This window comes from Anser anser (genome assembly GCF_964211835.1).
Source record: "Anser anser genome assembly, chromosome: 3".
In the NCBI taxonomy this organism is placed as follows: Eukaryota; Metazoa; Chordata; class Aves; order Anseriformes; family Anatidae; genus Anser; species Anser anser.
In genome coordinates, this window is record NC_139722.1 from 119,936,407 (window position 1) to 119,952,145 (window position 15,739).

At 37.1% G+C, this 15,739-nt stretch overlaps 1 protein-coding gene across 8 annotated transcripts in view; it reads left to right on the forward strand.

Moving 5' to 3' along the window:
* Positions 1–15,739, forward strand: part of SPTLC3 (serine palmitoyltransferase long chain base subunit 3) — a 172,112-nt gene that overhangs the window by 58,189 nt on the left and 98,184 nt on the right. For all 8 annotated transcript variants that reach the window (XM_083831466.1, XM_083831464.1, XM_083831461.1 and 5 more), the window contains one exon: positions 14,251–14,356. The gene's annotated coding sequence lies outside the window, so the exon portion shown is untranslated. The remainder of the gene's footprint in view (positions 1–14,250; positions 14,357–15,739) is intronic.

Sequence of the window (15,739 nt, forward strand, 5' to 3'; positions counted from 1 at the left end):
AAAGTAACACTCCTTACATTTTCATTTCCTACTGTCCTACTGTTCATCTAAGCATATGATATCCCATATCCCTTCAAATCCCATATCCCTTCAAATGGGATTTAAAATAAGCACTATTATGGAATTTTCTTTGGCTCAGTTTATAACTACATATTTGGTCCTTTACACCTCACAGGTTAGAGCTTATATTCAAAACAAACAAAAAATTGCTGTGGTTATTCTATGTGGAGCCAAGTTTTCAGGTAGCTACTAGATGTTACAACTGTGTTAGTTTGTGAATGCAAGAGGCTGTCATGTTTTTTGTAAGAAAAATTTTGATTCCAAATGAGGAAATTCACTTTTTTTTTTCTGCAGGAATATTTTTAACTCTAGATATTTTTTTCTTTTATGACAAAAAAATATATATATTTTATGCTTTGATTCATCATCATCATTCTATTTCACCTCACAGCAATTTTGTATGGCCAACAGCTACGTACTGAAGAACTATGTGTTGTGATAACAGCAGAAAATTTATTTGATAAATGTTACTTTTGCTTTCTGGTTTTGAATTAGTGGTATTTTTTTCTGAATGTATTTGTTGTTTAGAATGGTTAGCTGAATAACTTTGAGCTATAATTTCATTTTGAAAACTCTTCAGAGGTGGTAATAGTTTGGTATGATATCTTAGACATCTGGTAGTGTTTCGGTTTTCTTAGTGGCTGAGCCATAAAAATTTGAATTATGATTCTAGATTTTATCCCAGAATTCTGCCTTTGAAACTATTTTTTGTATGTAAACTGATTCTATTTTTCATTAAAAAAACAAAATCTTAGTGCAAACAATCTACTTTCCAAGAAAGAGTAAGCTTGTGTACAAATAAATAACTGAAAAAATGAATTAAGACCCCTAACTGCTTTTCAGTTTCCATCAAATAATCTCGCCAAAACTATAAGCACATTAATGACAAAATGCTATCATGTTGTCCTATGTTGTTTTCACACCTGGGTTCTCAAAGTCAACATTTCATATTGCATTGAATGTATTTCCTAAGAGTGGAATGCTATTTTTTGAATCCCACCCCTAAAGGAGTGTAAATTCCATGAAACTCAGAGAATGTGCTTCAAATCCAATATACTATTGCTTTTGGCTAAAACATTTAGAACGGTGAAGTTAGGATTCTTCCACACAGTTTTCTGTGGGCAGAGGGTGATGAAGAAATGTGGATGTGTTTTGAAGAAACTACTACAGAAATACTTGTATATTTCTAACGTGCATGTTTTCTATGGAATGCCAGTTACAAACATGAATGCAGTGAAATTTGAATTTGCATCCATGTAAATATCTGTAAGTTTAGTTCTTCTGTCCATTAATCTGTACTAAATACTCTTTCAGGTTGCGTTTTTTATGTCTGTTCAGTAATGGAGTTATCCAGAATACAGTCTAATTTATTTTAAAGCCTAAAGAACATGGGGAATTTGACTCTGACAGTGCTGATTAATTGTAAATCTTTAAGTCCATTATGGACTAGAAGTGTTCAAATTATTCTTGATGAACTATTGAATTGATTAATCTTTTTTTTCCTTTTGTCCTGTTCCTGAACTGATCAGGTGTGCTATGAATGTGTTAATTGCTCAAAAATTCATCTAATGCTTGCTAAAAAAAGAAAATGATTGTAAAGATTTTTTAATGAGCTATTCCCTGCCACTGTTTCTTTAAGTACAGGATAATTTTTCAGGCATCTGATTTGTCTCCTTAGTTGTTTTTTCTTTCTAAACCATGGTTAGATAATTCAATCTGTTAAAATGAGAATAAAACCAAAAACATCTAACCCATGATGACTTGGAATATTATTTTTCAGCTTGGATGATTATTCACTGACTATTTTTGAAACATTTAAACTCATAAATATCTTCAGGACTAAAAATGTTTCTCATGCAGATATGCATATGGAGTTAATAATAAGTCATAAATAATTCGCGAATGAGCCTACAATGCTTATCAAAAATTATTCACTTTTTTTTAACCACATCTACTTAGGATGTATAAATAACTGCTGACTTACAGATTCTGAAGACCAGGTGGATCTGCTGGATAATTTTTCTGACCTCCTAGGTAGTGTAAGTCAGATAGTTTTAACTAGTTGTGCTGTACATCTGTCTGCATTTATTCTTGTTATTATGAGTGTAGAAAAGATTTAAACTGAAGTAGACAAAAAGCTGGCATACTAACTGGGAAGGCTTACTGATTTAAAAAAAAAAAGTGTAACAGTCTTCTTATAGTTAAAGAGTGCAACAGTCATATCACGGTTAAAATTTCGTCCCTATACAAGGTGTGGAAGAGTTTGGGGAGTTTCTTATTCCCTCTTCTTGTAAAATTACGTAGAACCATGATTGGAAGTAGATTCTAGAGAATAGTGACAGTTGTTTCTCTATAGCAAATGTGATTGTTAATGGAAAGAAATGCAAGACAGCCATCTGTTGGATTGCCCAGCAACAAACTTGGCTTCCAGGTCCCAGTGTGGGCAGCCAGTAGCTCGGAAAGGAACAAGTACTGTGCTTACTGCAAGGGCAGATGGTGTTTGTGGCCAGTCTAAATCCAGGCTGAGCATAACTCCATGAAATGGAAATGTATGCATGTGAATTTGGGTCCTAGAAGTAGTGCAGACCTCTGAGATGCAGGCAAGGTGTTGTCATCAGGATGTTTCTGGTTATAGCGGTGTTCTGCAGCTTTTCACAAGTTACAATCCCGTGGTTCAAGATTTTGTGGCTATCTGTCATCAAAAATGATGGATTCAGCACTAGCCTCTGCTTGGGGAGAGCAAACATGCAGATGATCTCAAAGTGCATGTTAGTGCTTAACAGGAAACTAGCATGTCCCTGGACTTGTATGACACCTGCCAGTATATATTGTAAAGCACTAGTGAAGATCACAATGATATTTCCCTTTAAAATGATGAGTTTAGTGTAAGATTTGGATAGACACCGTGGATCCTTATGTTTTGTGCATCATTGGCTTTTATTACAAACCTTTTCCAATGTATTGATTACTAAGTGACACAGTCAGTAATTGGGACTTTGGTTGTCCCAGGATAACTTGGCCTAGCTGCATGCCACAGCCATTCATGCTGAGGGTCCATGCCAGTATATCTTCTCTCCTACTTGAGATGTTGTGCCAGACTGTCATTTTAAACTGATTTTTATACCTGTCTCAGTTCTTCTGCCACTTAGATATGCTTAGCTCCCCATGTAAAGGAGGTAAGTTCACTCTGCTGTCTGTCTCTAGATCTTTTTAGTGAATACAGACAACACAGTGGATATACTGGTTCCACCTCAAGTCACAGTCTTCAGTGTAATGCTTGAGCATGTTATCACTCTTCCAGGTGACAAAAGAAAGGAGAACTCCTGATATGTTGCCGTGGCCTGGGTGTATGGGAAGGCATTTTGTCATGCCTTTCCCATATATCTGTTGTCGCTAGCCATTACAGCTGCATGTTGATACGCAGGACCAAGCCCCAAAGCTCTGTGAATTCAATGGAAATATCAGTGTGTGGGGTTGTTGTTGTTGTTTTTTTAATCTGAAATTTTATCTGAGGGTGATTTTTTTTTGGATTTCCCTGGCTTGCCTGTTTTGTTTATGTTCTTGTCCTTGCTGAGGCCAATTATACTTAAAGCTGAAAAAATTGAGCCAGTGTTGAAAATCACACCCTATGTGTTCCTCTGAGAACAAAGAGATTGAATTTCAATTAAAAATTAGAGAGAAGTAAAAGGTCACTTGTTAATGCCAATGTAATTTAAGATGGCTGTAAATTAATTTAGTTTCTTTCTCTATGTTTTTTTGTTTGTTTGTTTGTTTTAAGTTCTGTCACATGTTCTTTTGTAGGTCAGTGAAATCACCAGAACTGGTAACAGCCAATGGTTGTAAAAGTTAAAGGGGAGAGGGGCAAGGTGTTTGAACCTTAAGAAAGGTATCTGAATAACTGGCTAGGCTAAATAATGGAGCAGAGAGCTATACCATTTGGTCTGCACTAACGATTTGTTTGCAATATTTTGTGGCAGAGCTCCATTGTGAATATTTGATACATGTGATTGATTTGGTGGAGATATTCAAACTGTTTGCAAACACAAGGACTTGGTTATTGCATTCCATGTGATAATGAGTCTCACGTTCTGAGTTCTTGTTTGTTTTTTGATTTGTTTGTGTTTTGGGGTGTTTTTTCTGTTTGATTGGCTTGGGGATAATTTTGTTTAGACTATGACAGCTTCTGCACATAGATTGTGGTGCCTTTATCCAATGTGTTCTCATCAGCAAATTAGTATTATGTTCTGAAGGAAGGTTCAGCTGATACTGAACTTATACAGCTGGAAGGACTAGGCTACCAGCTGGGGTGGGCCAGCTCATTAACACAGAGGTTGCAAATTTTGAGAATTTTAAATTATAAATTCTATAGCTGCTTGCAGAGAATCCAATTTACTCTTTGATATGACCATATGTCCTTGTCACCTTGAAATATTCACAATATATATTGGAGGTAAATCTCATAGTCTCAGTCCAAACTCTGTTCATAATTTGGTTGGAAAGGCATTCCAGGCTCAGTATATGCAATAGTTAGAATGGAAGTAATCAGTGTTTCCCACTTGCAAATGACAAGTCTTCTCACCTGAGCACGGGGCCCCAGGAGAATGTAAGAAAAAGGTTACAGAGTTTCAGAGGAGATACCTGGCAGATTGTGTGCTGTTTTGAAGAAAGGCTGGCCTTTCTGCTATGTAAGGTTTATTTTTTGCTTAGTTAGCAAATTGTAATGCGATGGTCTAGTCTGGTTCTGATTTTATGTTATATTTAATATAAATTTCATGACTTTGCTTCCATTATAATCTATAAAGCCTGTTTTTTTGGGTTTTTTTTGCTTTAATTTAAATGACCTGGTTTTGAAATTGCTGACTACTGCTGTTTGGAGATGCTTACAGAAGCTCCTGGGGAACTTCAGAGGAAGGCACAGGTTGTATCCTACATAAAAATTTCAGTCTCTGAAGTAATGTGGAGTGGGATATGTAAATGGCAACTGATGTATCGGTTTGTGTTAAAGGCAAGGGAAAGGTAAATCAGATTCAACAGAAGGAGGTAAAATCTCTGGTATGTGTACTGAAAGCAAAAGAAAACCCTTCAGAAATTTGGGAGCAAAGCAAACCCTTTTTTAAATGGGACAGAACAATTTCCCAGCGATTCCTAATATATTGGATCATTTTAAAACCTTCTGCAGGCTTTGCCTTTGACCCCAAAACTGAAACAGAGGAATGTTTTACCTTCATTGCTCAAGACAGATGAGTTCATTAGAGTAAGATAACAAATGTGGATTATGTCGCTACAAATGCGAAAGAGGAAGATTCAGGCAAGCACTTCAGGTGCTTGCCTCTGGCTAGGTATGTAAGGCCAGTGTTATATTCTTATCTAGGCACAGCCTTGCTGCTTACCTTGCATTGAATTAAACTGACTGCTTGTCCTCACTATGACTGAAATAGATTAAAAAAAAAAAAAAGGGTAACTAACACACCTTAGCTTTCATGAAATAAAGCCTAGTGAAGGCAAAACGCTTTGCTTTGAGATCAGCACTATTCATCTGCCTACGGTTGGCTTAGCTGAATTTATCTCACAGTAAAAGTGAAGTACACTGGCATTTTTTTGTTTGTTTCGATGTTTTTTGTTTTGTTTTGTGGGTTTTTTCCTTCACGCAACTTCATGTGTGTGCCAATAACCCCAGCTGAAACGGAATACATCTTGAATACTGATTAAATTGTTTTAACCACAGAATTCCTAAGTTATGCTAGCATGGAGATCACAAAGTTGATGGTACAGTACTTATCTTAGAAGTAATTACCTTTTCCCATACGGAAGCAATCTTCCTCCTTTTCCTGGCTCATAACTCAATTGTGTATTTCAATGTGATTCACTGGTATGTGGCATTCTGCTGTTCTCCTTACCAGATGTACCTGCTCAGGCTTAGTTACTTCTAAAGCACTCATCCAGCTGTGGGCTTCCTGTGCCACTGTCAGCTGCTCTCCACTGAAGCAGGTGTAATTAACATAGGAACAGTATTTGATATCTTTGCACAATTCTTCCACTCCAGAGTGGCAGCCTGAGATTTTTTGATTTTCTTACTCTTAAATAGGACTCAATAACCCATGATTCTTGTTTGTTTCTATTCCCTGTCAAATGTAAATGTACAGTACGCGAGGCTCCTGACCCTATTCCTGTGCAACTCAATGTCTTCATTTCGCTGTGTATTGGCAAAAAGTCTGCATAATATTTTGCAGGTCCATGGAAAATAATTTAATTCTTCTTCCATTCCCATATCACCCAGAATTTCCTGACTATACTGATAAAGAAGAAATAGCAGGATATTTTAGGTGCTAACATTGATTGGTGTATCTTGGTGTATTGTGCTTTCCTAACCTGGAAACATCTCTCTCACCCGTTTTCCTAAAAATTCAGCTACGTACTCGTTCTTCTCTGATATCTGTCTTTGAAATGTTTCAACGACCCACATTTCAGTTAAGTTGCTTCAAATGCCCTTAAGGGAGCTACAGGATTACAAAACTCTTTCTAGCATATAGATTCACTCTATAATATCACAAGGATGACCGTAATTTTGAGGTCAACAAAATGCATGAGTTTTTTCTGCTCAAATAATCTTATGTATTTCTAGAGAACATCTTACCTGTAAAGTTTTTCTGTTTACTAAGGGGGGTGGGGAAGTTTGAGTTTCCAGTACTTTCCAATATAGATTAGAAAAAAAAGTGAAAATCTTACGTATGTATGAAGTGAGTTGTACTTCTTACACTTAACAGTAAAAACAAAATTTATCTTCTTTCAAAAAGTTTTGTGTATAGATTTGATTAGATGTACTCTTGCAGTGGCATCAATCTGTGAAAAAACTGGTAGTTCGGTTTCTGCTCACTTGAATTTTGGTTTCTGGGTTAAGCACGTGCTTGCAAAAACATAACCACATTTTTTATAAATTGGCCAAATTTCCTGCTAATTGTGTGATTATCCCAGAAAATGAACTGTGATCTGTACGTTCTGTGATAGATTTGTGAAGCTTTGCTGTAAAAGGCATTCAAATAAGCAATAATTTGACCCAAGATATTTATTAATTTTTTATGTTCTATAAATCACTCTCAGTATTAAGGATGCTCCAGTAACTGAAGACATATGCTTGAATTTCTAGTATTAAATTACAGTGTTCAAAATTAATCCACCTTCCAGCTGGCACAATCCATGCCAAGGTAGAAGTTAAAGCCAACATAAAAGACTGTGTGCACATGTGTGTGTCGTTTAATTTTAAAATATCTAGATGCATTTATGTTACACTGTATATTTTCAGGCCACTTTAAACTGCAATTATTATTAAAGTAAGAACTGAAATGGGTACGCTTTTGGATGTTGAAGCGTGTCTATGTGTGAACTATAATTCAAAGGTTTGTTAGCCACTGATGCTTGCTGTCTGTGCAGCAGCAGATCTGCAGGTGCCACCCGGACACCACTTCTCACCACTTCTCTGGCAAAAGGAATTGTGACTCTAGTCACTCAGGATATGATGTTTCTTCACCTGCAAATGAATACTTTCTCTGTTGATTTTAGATTTCACCTAACTGCTGTGCTGAGCCAGCCGTATCTTCTCACTCAATTTATAGCACATAATGTGACCCGCATCTCAAAAGCTAAGCAATGTAAGCTAAGATCATGTTCTTTCATGTCTGCTTTACTCTGTCCTTTCTCACATAGAACTCCACCTGCCTGTGTTCAAAATTTGCAAACAGCAGTATTTCAGCATGCTACATAAGTCTGATAGATCATACAAACAAGGTTCTCAGTTTTAGTAATGCCCAATTTCTCTGGCAGTATAAAAAAAAAGTCTCAAAGAAGATGGAAATATGTGTGGGGAGTATGTTGCAAATTTCCTGAGAGATTTTTCTCAACGGTGGCTTTTTCTCAGTGGCTACTATAGGCTTAAGTGCTTTTGAATAAAAGTGTTTTATTCAGTATCAGGTTCCATCTAGCCGTGATTAGCAAGAGCTTTTCTGAATGATTCAGATCCTGTCTGCAATGTTCACCCTTTAGAGTCCCTGTCCTCATATGCAGTCAGATTATGCAGAATTGAGACTCCTCAAATTTAAATCAAACACTGAAACAGTCTCTAAATGGCCTTGCATGATCAACAAGAAGTTGACATAAATCCCTGTTGCCCCTTCCCTGCAGAGGAACTGAACATCTGTAACTCAAGAAAGGCTTTTGGCAATGCCTAGGGTATCAGGGTTGCTGTGCCAAGACTGCTGTGACTGCTGCCTTTGTTTCCTTTTGGAAAGTTGTAGTTTAATCAAAATAGTAATTTTTCTGCAGATCAATTACCGTCACAAATATACTGTTGACAGATATGTTTGTAGAAGTTTCCAAAATCAATGAATTGATTTGTTTGCATTTTCTGGCTTACTTCTGACTTTCTCATTTCCTTTTATTTTGACAGCATGCTATGCCATATTTTCAGGTTTAATATCATCAAATTATTAAAGGCATTTCAGAATTACTGGTCTGTTTAGTATATCAAGATATTGATTTTTTTCCCAAAATTTAGGGGAGGGGAAAAGATGTGTAAAGTCAGACTATCCAACAAGATGGAAATTCTGTAGCTGCTTTAATGTTTCCATCTATGCTTTTGAGCTTCGAGGGCCTGATTCAGTGCCCACCCAAATAAATGGGAGTCTTTCTATGGAAATAAATGATTTGGGCTCAACTTTAAGACCAAGGAGTTTTCAAACCAATTATAGAGGCCAAGAGTTTTTGTCTTTCTCTTTTAATTTAAAATATTCCTGGTGCTGTGTTTTATGAAAGCCCAACTGGCAGGAGGAAATCTATGTTGAACATCCACATTTAATTTAACGTGAAAATGTGAGGGCTCATGGTTTATACATTGACTCCTAATTATGCCAGATTATTAGTTTAGTGAAATCTGCCACGAGCTATTAGGCTATAAGGCTCCAATGCCTTATCACTGGATCTCCACAGTGAACTCTTGATTTTATTGAGGGAGAAAAGCTCTCATCTTCCACCGCTTTCTGAAGTTGTTCCTTCTGGAAATGACATTTTTTTCAGTGAGATTCGGAGATCAGATTACTTTCAGCTAAATGCAGTTCTTTTTATCACTTCTGAAGAATATTGAACCAGTGTCTGGTAGGAAGCTTTGGTGCATATGGAATTGAGATGGAGCACAGATGTGACACACTGGTCACGTATTAAGATTCAAGTCTGGCTGTTCTGGTGGCTTTGTGTGTGTGATGCCGTTGTCAGTTCTGAGTACTCCAACAAGTTCAGGGTGCCACCACAAGTACTACAGGACAGGAGGCCAGATCACCTCCTCTACTACACCTTCATGAACCTGTCTACTGAAAGTACCACACGTAGGAGTGAGCAGAAATTCTGATGTACAGAGTGCTGCTCCTGTGTCCATTGCTTATGCCCCATCCTGTGCAGCTGTAATGGGGGCCTGTTGTTTACTCAGCTGTGCCTCACTCTGTGACACCATGAACCAAGAGGGAATAAAGCCTGTCGCTCCTCGGCTATTCAAGATAAGCACAGAGAATCAAGCTTCATCTTTTATTTCATATCTTGTGTCACCTGAGTCAACAAATGTTACTCTGGACAGAAAAGGGAGCAGATGGCCCCCAAACAGAAGTTTTTCAGAAAGGTACTGTACACTACAACTCATTTTCTTGCAAACCCATTGGTGCATTTTTGAAAAAGGCGGAAGAGATTTTGACGATTTCACACTGTGTTCCATGGCTGCCATTGCACTGTATGTAGGTAGAGTTGCTTTTGTACCGTCCCTGGTAGATACTCAAGTCAATTTTTGGGTTGCCAGCTTCTTTCTGCAGATAGGGAACCTAGGCACTTGTTTCTTTCATTCTCAAAGCCCATTAGCCCTGAGCACAGTTCTCAGGGTTGTTTAGGCTATCTTCACAAGATCCAGGTGGGTTTTTTTGTTGTTCGTTGGTTGGTTGGTTTTTACCTGTTTATTTTTTAAATAATAAAGAATGGTATTTCCACTCAAGAGGCTCTCAGAGTTGCTGCTAATAAGACTCCTGGATAAAGATGTAACAATTCTCAGAGTTTGCCTTAGGCACAAACCCCTGGGAGAAAATCTTGCTGGACTGAAAACACTCCTCTCTCCTGTCCCACCCCTTGTTTTTCTTTTTTCCCTCTGTGGCCCAGGTGGGCACATTCAAAAGATTTCTAATAATTTTCTACCCTACTGATGAAGATTTAAGTTCATGTGCTCCCCACACCTTAGGAATCATGTATTTTAGGTGGTGTATTGTGAACTTGGCAGACGTAAACTTTTTGACAGTAGTTTCTTCCTGTTTCAAACGTTTTCTGCTCTGTGATCAGAAATACTATTTCATTTATAAAGAAATAATGAGGTGAACTTTTTTTGTTTTGTTTTGTTAATAAAACCTGGAGACATTTCTGAAGAGCTGTAAGACAGAAACAGGATTTCCATTGGAAATAACGTTTTCTGCAAGCACTTACCTTGGCTTGTACACATTTTCACCTCACCTTCAAAAGAGAATGGTGGTGCAAAGCAAAAATTATCCCAGGACACCCTTAGAAATTATTTGGTTTACATCTTGAAAGAGCCTGTTTCTTGTCATGTCAACATTATTGTTTCAGAGCACTAGAGCTCCTAGGCACAATTTCAGGACTGTCATACACACTTAAAGCCATCAGAGGTCAGTACAAGATCGTTCATCTGAGTACTTTTAAAGTCTTTTATTCCTCCAGTTCTATAACAGGTTTTTGATAAAGATGAAAATGAGCCTTCATGTCTGTACCATCCTACTAAATAAAAAGATTATTTCTCTGTAGAAAGCTAATACACACAAAGTGTACACTTATGCTAATATCTTGATGCCATACAGTGTGTCAGAAAATGTTCCGTTTCATGTTTCTACTGGTTTGGGGAGTATAACTTAGCAAGTGCCAGAAGACCGGAATAAGTGAAATAGCTATACCAAGTGCTTTTCCAGACTTTGTTTAATGCTTGTGCCTCACCGAGATCTGCTTGTCATTAATCCTACTGGATATGAAATTTAAGAGTGAGCACCAGGACAGCTACAGCAAAGAGCCTACACTATGTGGTGTGCTATTTTAGTATATATTACTTGGATGCATTGGAGAAGAAAAGAAAATAAAAACACTACATTTTATCTAAATAATTTTCAGTTAAAGAGAATGAATTTTTGAAGCTTATATCCTGTGGATTTATAACTGATTTTACTGTGTGCTATATTTATTTCAACAAATATGCTATGAACTGCTAAAAATGAGAAGTATAATAAAACTCGGAGGAGCAGAAGATTCAGGAAGTTCAGAAGTTATTTTCCAAAAACAATACTTAATTCTGTATCCTTCTGCATCTGTTTCACTATATTCTTTTCCTCAGAGGAACATGAATAAAATTGTATTTGGCTGTACTGCGGGAGAGTGAAAGACAACAAACCTGGTGGCTTCAGTCCCTGCTGCATGTAAGGGTTGAGAAGTTCTGTTATGAGTCTGGCAGAGAATGAATTTGAAATTGTCTCCCACTGTAAAAGTAGGCTATCGATTATGGAATCTTCTCTCTCTAGAGCCAAACTTAAAATATAAACAAAAATTGGTAACTACAATGGATATAAGTGTTTGTTTAGAAAAAAGAAACTTCTAAATGATTTTGGTTTTGACCCAAAAGAAATATTGAAACAGAGAAAAACTCTGTGAAAATATGATTTTAGTTCCCTGGACAGTAGAAATAATAATGTGAACTGCTTCCTATCTACAACTAAGCTATGAAAATAAAATGCAAGTGTAGAAGGTCAGTTGTAAATGAAAAATGCAATTTATTAACTTGATCTTATTGGGAAAAAAAACACTCAAACTCTGTCTCAGAGGGTAAGAAATATTACCAAATGCTGCACACCCAGAATTGCCAAGGCTTCGGGTTCAACATGGATCTCACAGTACTGGTTGTTTATCTGTGAAGTTCCCACAGCCATTTGTCATCTGAAAATCTCAGTTTTCATTAAGAGAACATGTTGTTGCCTTTGGGCCATGAACTCATGAAAATACAAAAAGCTCTAACTCAACTATTCCTATACTGTCACAAAACAAACAAAAAAAGTATAAAGCTAGGTTCACAAAGTCCCAGTGCTTCAGGAGAAAGGGCTACAGGGAAGGAGGGGAAAAAAATATATCATGAGACTATCAATAAAACTGTGCCAGTTGACAATGCTGAGTGCAGAAGGAGAATCCACTCAAAATATCTAGCTCAAATGTGAGTCCTGTCAACAGGAGACATTTTAAGAGTGCCAACTTTGAACTGACTAGGCAATCTTCGTAGTCCTGGTGAATGATTTAGCAAATCCTAGTATCGCCCATCAGGACCATCATCATGTCTGCCCTGAGGTCTAAACAAAAGCTTAAACAAGGTAGCATCCTGACTTCTGTCCTTACATCACCTAGTGTTCTGTATGAACAGTATTGGTGTATTGGTGTTATCTCAGTAATAATTAGCTTTTATATTATTACAAGATAGCAAAGCAACTTGGATTTTATTGAAGGGGATGCTCAGGGACAGAGTCACGCTGTGAATTCTTTAGGAGGCTGTGACAAAACCTAGAAGGAAGACTCTCTAGAACCCAAGCTATAACTATGTTTAACGATTGTGATTTGAAATAGGAGAAGATATAGAGAAGTATTATAAGAATGGTCAGGAGTTTTACTGTGTCTTACAAAAGCTGTTCTCAGCCTTACAGTTATGTTGTGAGCAGCTGTATTGATTTGAATGGAAATACTCGAAGTAGTAAAGGTACATAAGTATGCAACTGTGGGAAGGCTGCGATATTTGCAAGAGCTTTGGTATCCTGGAAATGACTACAGTTAGATAAAAAAGACTCAGTGCAAAAGTGGTTTGTGTTATTAAAAAGTCGTGATAATGAATGCTGGTTTGAGTTCTTGTAAAGTCTACTAACAACTCTAATTGAGCACATATGTAAAAGAGTAATTATATTAATGATTTGCTTGCTGTTCTATACTATATGAAATTCTGTATTTCTCTTTAATTATACTACTTCCTAAAGTTTTTTAAAGCATTGCCCTAACAACTATGTGGAAGGTTAGTCTGAAATATTCTGTTTTTGACGTCTGGATGGATGTGTAATTTTCTTGTCCAGTTTCGGAAAGACACAGTGGATTCAGCTAGAGAGAATACAAGCAATCTCTAACTAGGCCTAGATAGATTCTGGTCTGAGTCTTTAAAAGTGTAAGTCTGAGTCTGAACAGAGTGCCTAAAGCCAACAGAGCTTTGTATGTGTCATCCCAGGACAAGGGTTATGCCTTCCTGCAGAGTTATCACAGGATTTTTTAATTTTTTTTCCCTCAAGTTTATTTTTACATGGCACTACTCTTTCTGTGTTTGTGGCTTTGTCTTACACATCAAACTCCGGACATGGGCAATCCTGAATGTACTGCTACAGCAAGCATTATGTTTTCCACTGTTGAGGAATTGTGGTTAAGTCAGGGAACTTTTCGGAGAGGTCCTTTAGTCAAACCTAACTCCATAAGAGAGTACATACTAGGAGAACCCCAACCTCTCTGAATAAAATTGTACTTATCTAAGATCTAAGATTAGTGGTGTCTCCAGGCCTCAGAAATCTAGTAATAAGGATGTCATTTTTACACTGTTTTAAAAAGGGGTAAAAACAGTATCAGAACTTGGAAATTTTTACACAACAGGGAGTAGCACATACTCTACTACTGATTTGTTGAAGAACTGCCTTAAATTCTATGATTCTATAAATAACGTGTAACAGAGGCAGTAAGCTAGGGCAGGTGGCACCTGGGATACTAAAATGGCAATGGCTTGGCTTGGCTGTCTGCCTTACCAGGACAAGACATTTTGGGAGCTAAATTGGCTGCTAGAGGCTAAGAGGGTCTGGAGCACAGCAGTTGCTGTGGGAAGGAAAGAAGGGTAAGGCCGCTCTCCTATTTATTTCACAGAGGTAGGATAGTACAAGTCATTCTCCAGAATGTCAGTTCTCTATCCCTGTTCCACCCCTTTTTATCCACCTTTCTTTCAATGAAAAGGGATTCTAGCACCCTTCCCTGCTGAGTATTCAGTTTTGCCTGTCCTGATGAGAAATATTGAGTCATCTAAATATTGAGTCATCTCTGTTCTATTTCTAGCATGTTTTCATCCACTGAAGAGAGGTAAATGATATGCAAAAAACTGCGTTAATGCTGCACTAAATCCATGATGTCAGCTGCTGTTTGCCAGCTTATTGAACAGCAGGTGAGGAAAGAAACTTTTAAAGGTAAAACACTGTCTTAGATGTCTGTTAGCTGTAGTGAAAACTCTGGAACTGAGGGACATGTACCAGTGTCAGAGCAACCTGTAGCTGATCACTTATTAGCTTGACATTTAAGCAACATCTAAAAAAACAAAAAACAAAAAAAAAACAAAAACAGCACAAGACCCCTGTCCTGGGTTACAGTATCATGTACTGAAAAGGTTGCTTGGAAATCCAAGCTGCTAAAGATAGCTGGAGAAGTCACTTCCCAAGCTAAGGGATGAATGCACGTAGCTGGTCAGTGGAATGAGGCCTGGCTAAAAGTGCTCTAAGGCCCTACTTGTTTAGCCTTCTCCAGTGATATTATAATACGTTCTTCTTTGTTTGACACGGGGACTTATTTCAACAGAACCATAGTGACTAGAAAACACAACACTTGATTCCAGTTCTCTCTTGAGGTCTGTCAAACTTACCTTGCATAATGTAACAATTAAAGGTCACATGGAATATAGGAATGAATGAATGAATGCCATAGGACAGAAGTTTTGGTTTTTCAGTGTCTTTGCGCAACATGCAAAAGGCTTCAATCATAAATTCGCTTCCTGTAAAAATGTGAGCATATTTAATGAAAAAGCCACAACTGAAGTTAATATCTTGAAAGAGAACTTGCTCTTCTGGAATTCCTTCAGATGATTTTATTCTCTGGTTTACGTACCAGCTTTGAGCTGAATCTTGGAGTCCTAGCTCCTGAAAAATGGCAGTATTTTTGGAACATCAGGGTTTGTTCAGCTTCCTAAAGCTTCTGTAACAAATATAGGGTGTTTCAGACTTGTGCACTAAATCTGAAAAACAAATAACCCCAAGTAAGGAACTGAAACATATTTTTGTTGTTGTTGTTTAAATAAAGTTACAGTGCAATTAAATGCAAGGCTTAAACAAATTTCTAAAACCATCTCTCTCAGAACTTTGTGGATTTAAAAGATTTTCGGATCATTTTGCAATATTGCCCCATCTGCAAATTGAGACCAATTTCTAGGATGAATTTTTAAATTCTCATTCAGACTCTTATCCTCCTATCTATCCCATGGTACCTCTTCAGAGCTTCATTGACTTGAGAGAAGCACAAAATTGGGAAAGAATTACAGCTAAACCTGGTTAAAACAAAATAGCAACTAGGTCACAAAGCCATAGATGGAGCAAAACTCTTAAAGTTCAAAAGAATTTCTGCCAAACTGAAAATATAAGGAATTGTATTTAGAAAACCATTTGAAATTTTATAGCAGGTTAGTAAGATGAACAGTAATTGATTTCTTCTGTCTGTTTGAAATAACTGTCAACAATAGTAAAGTATCATCAGTCTGCTGAAGGAAAAAATCTTAGTTTTC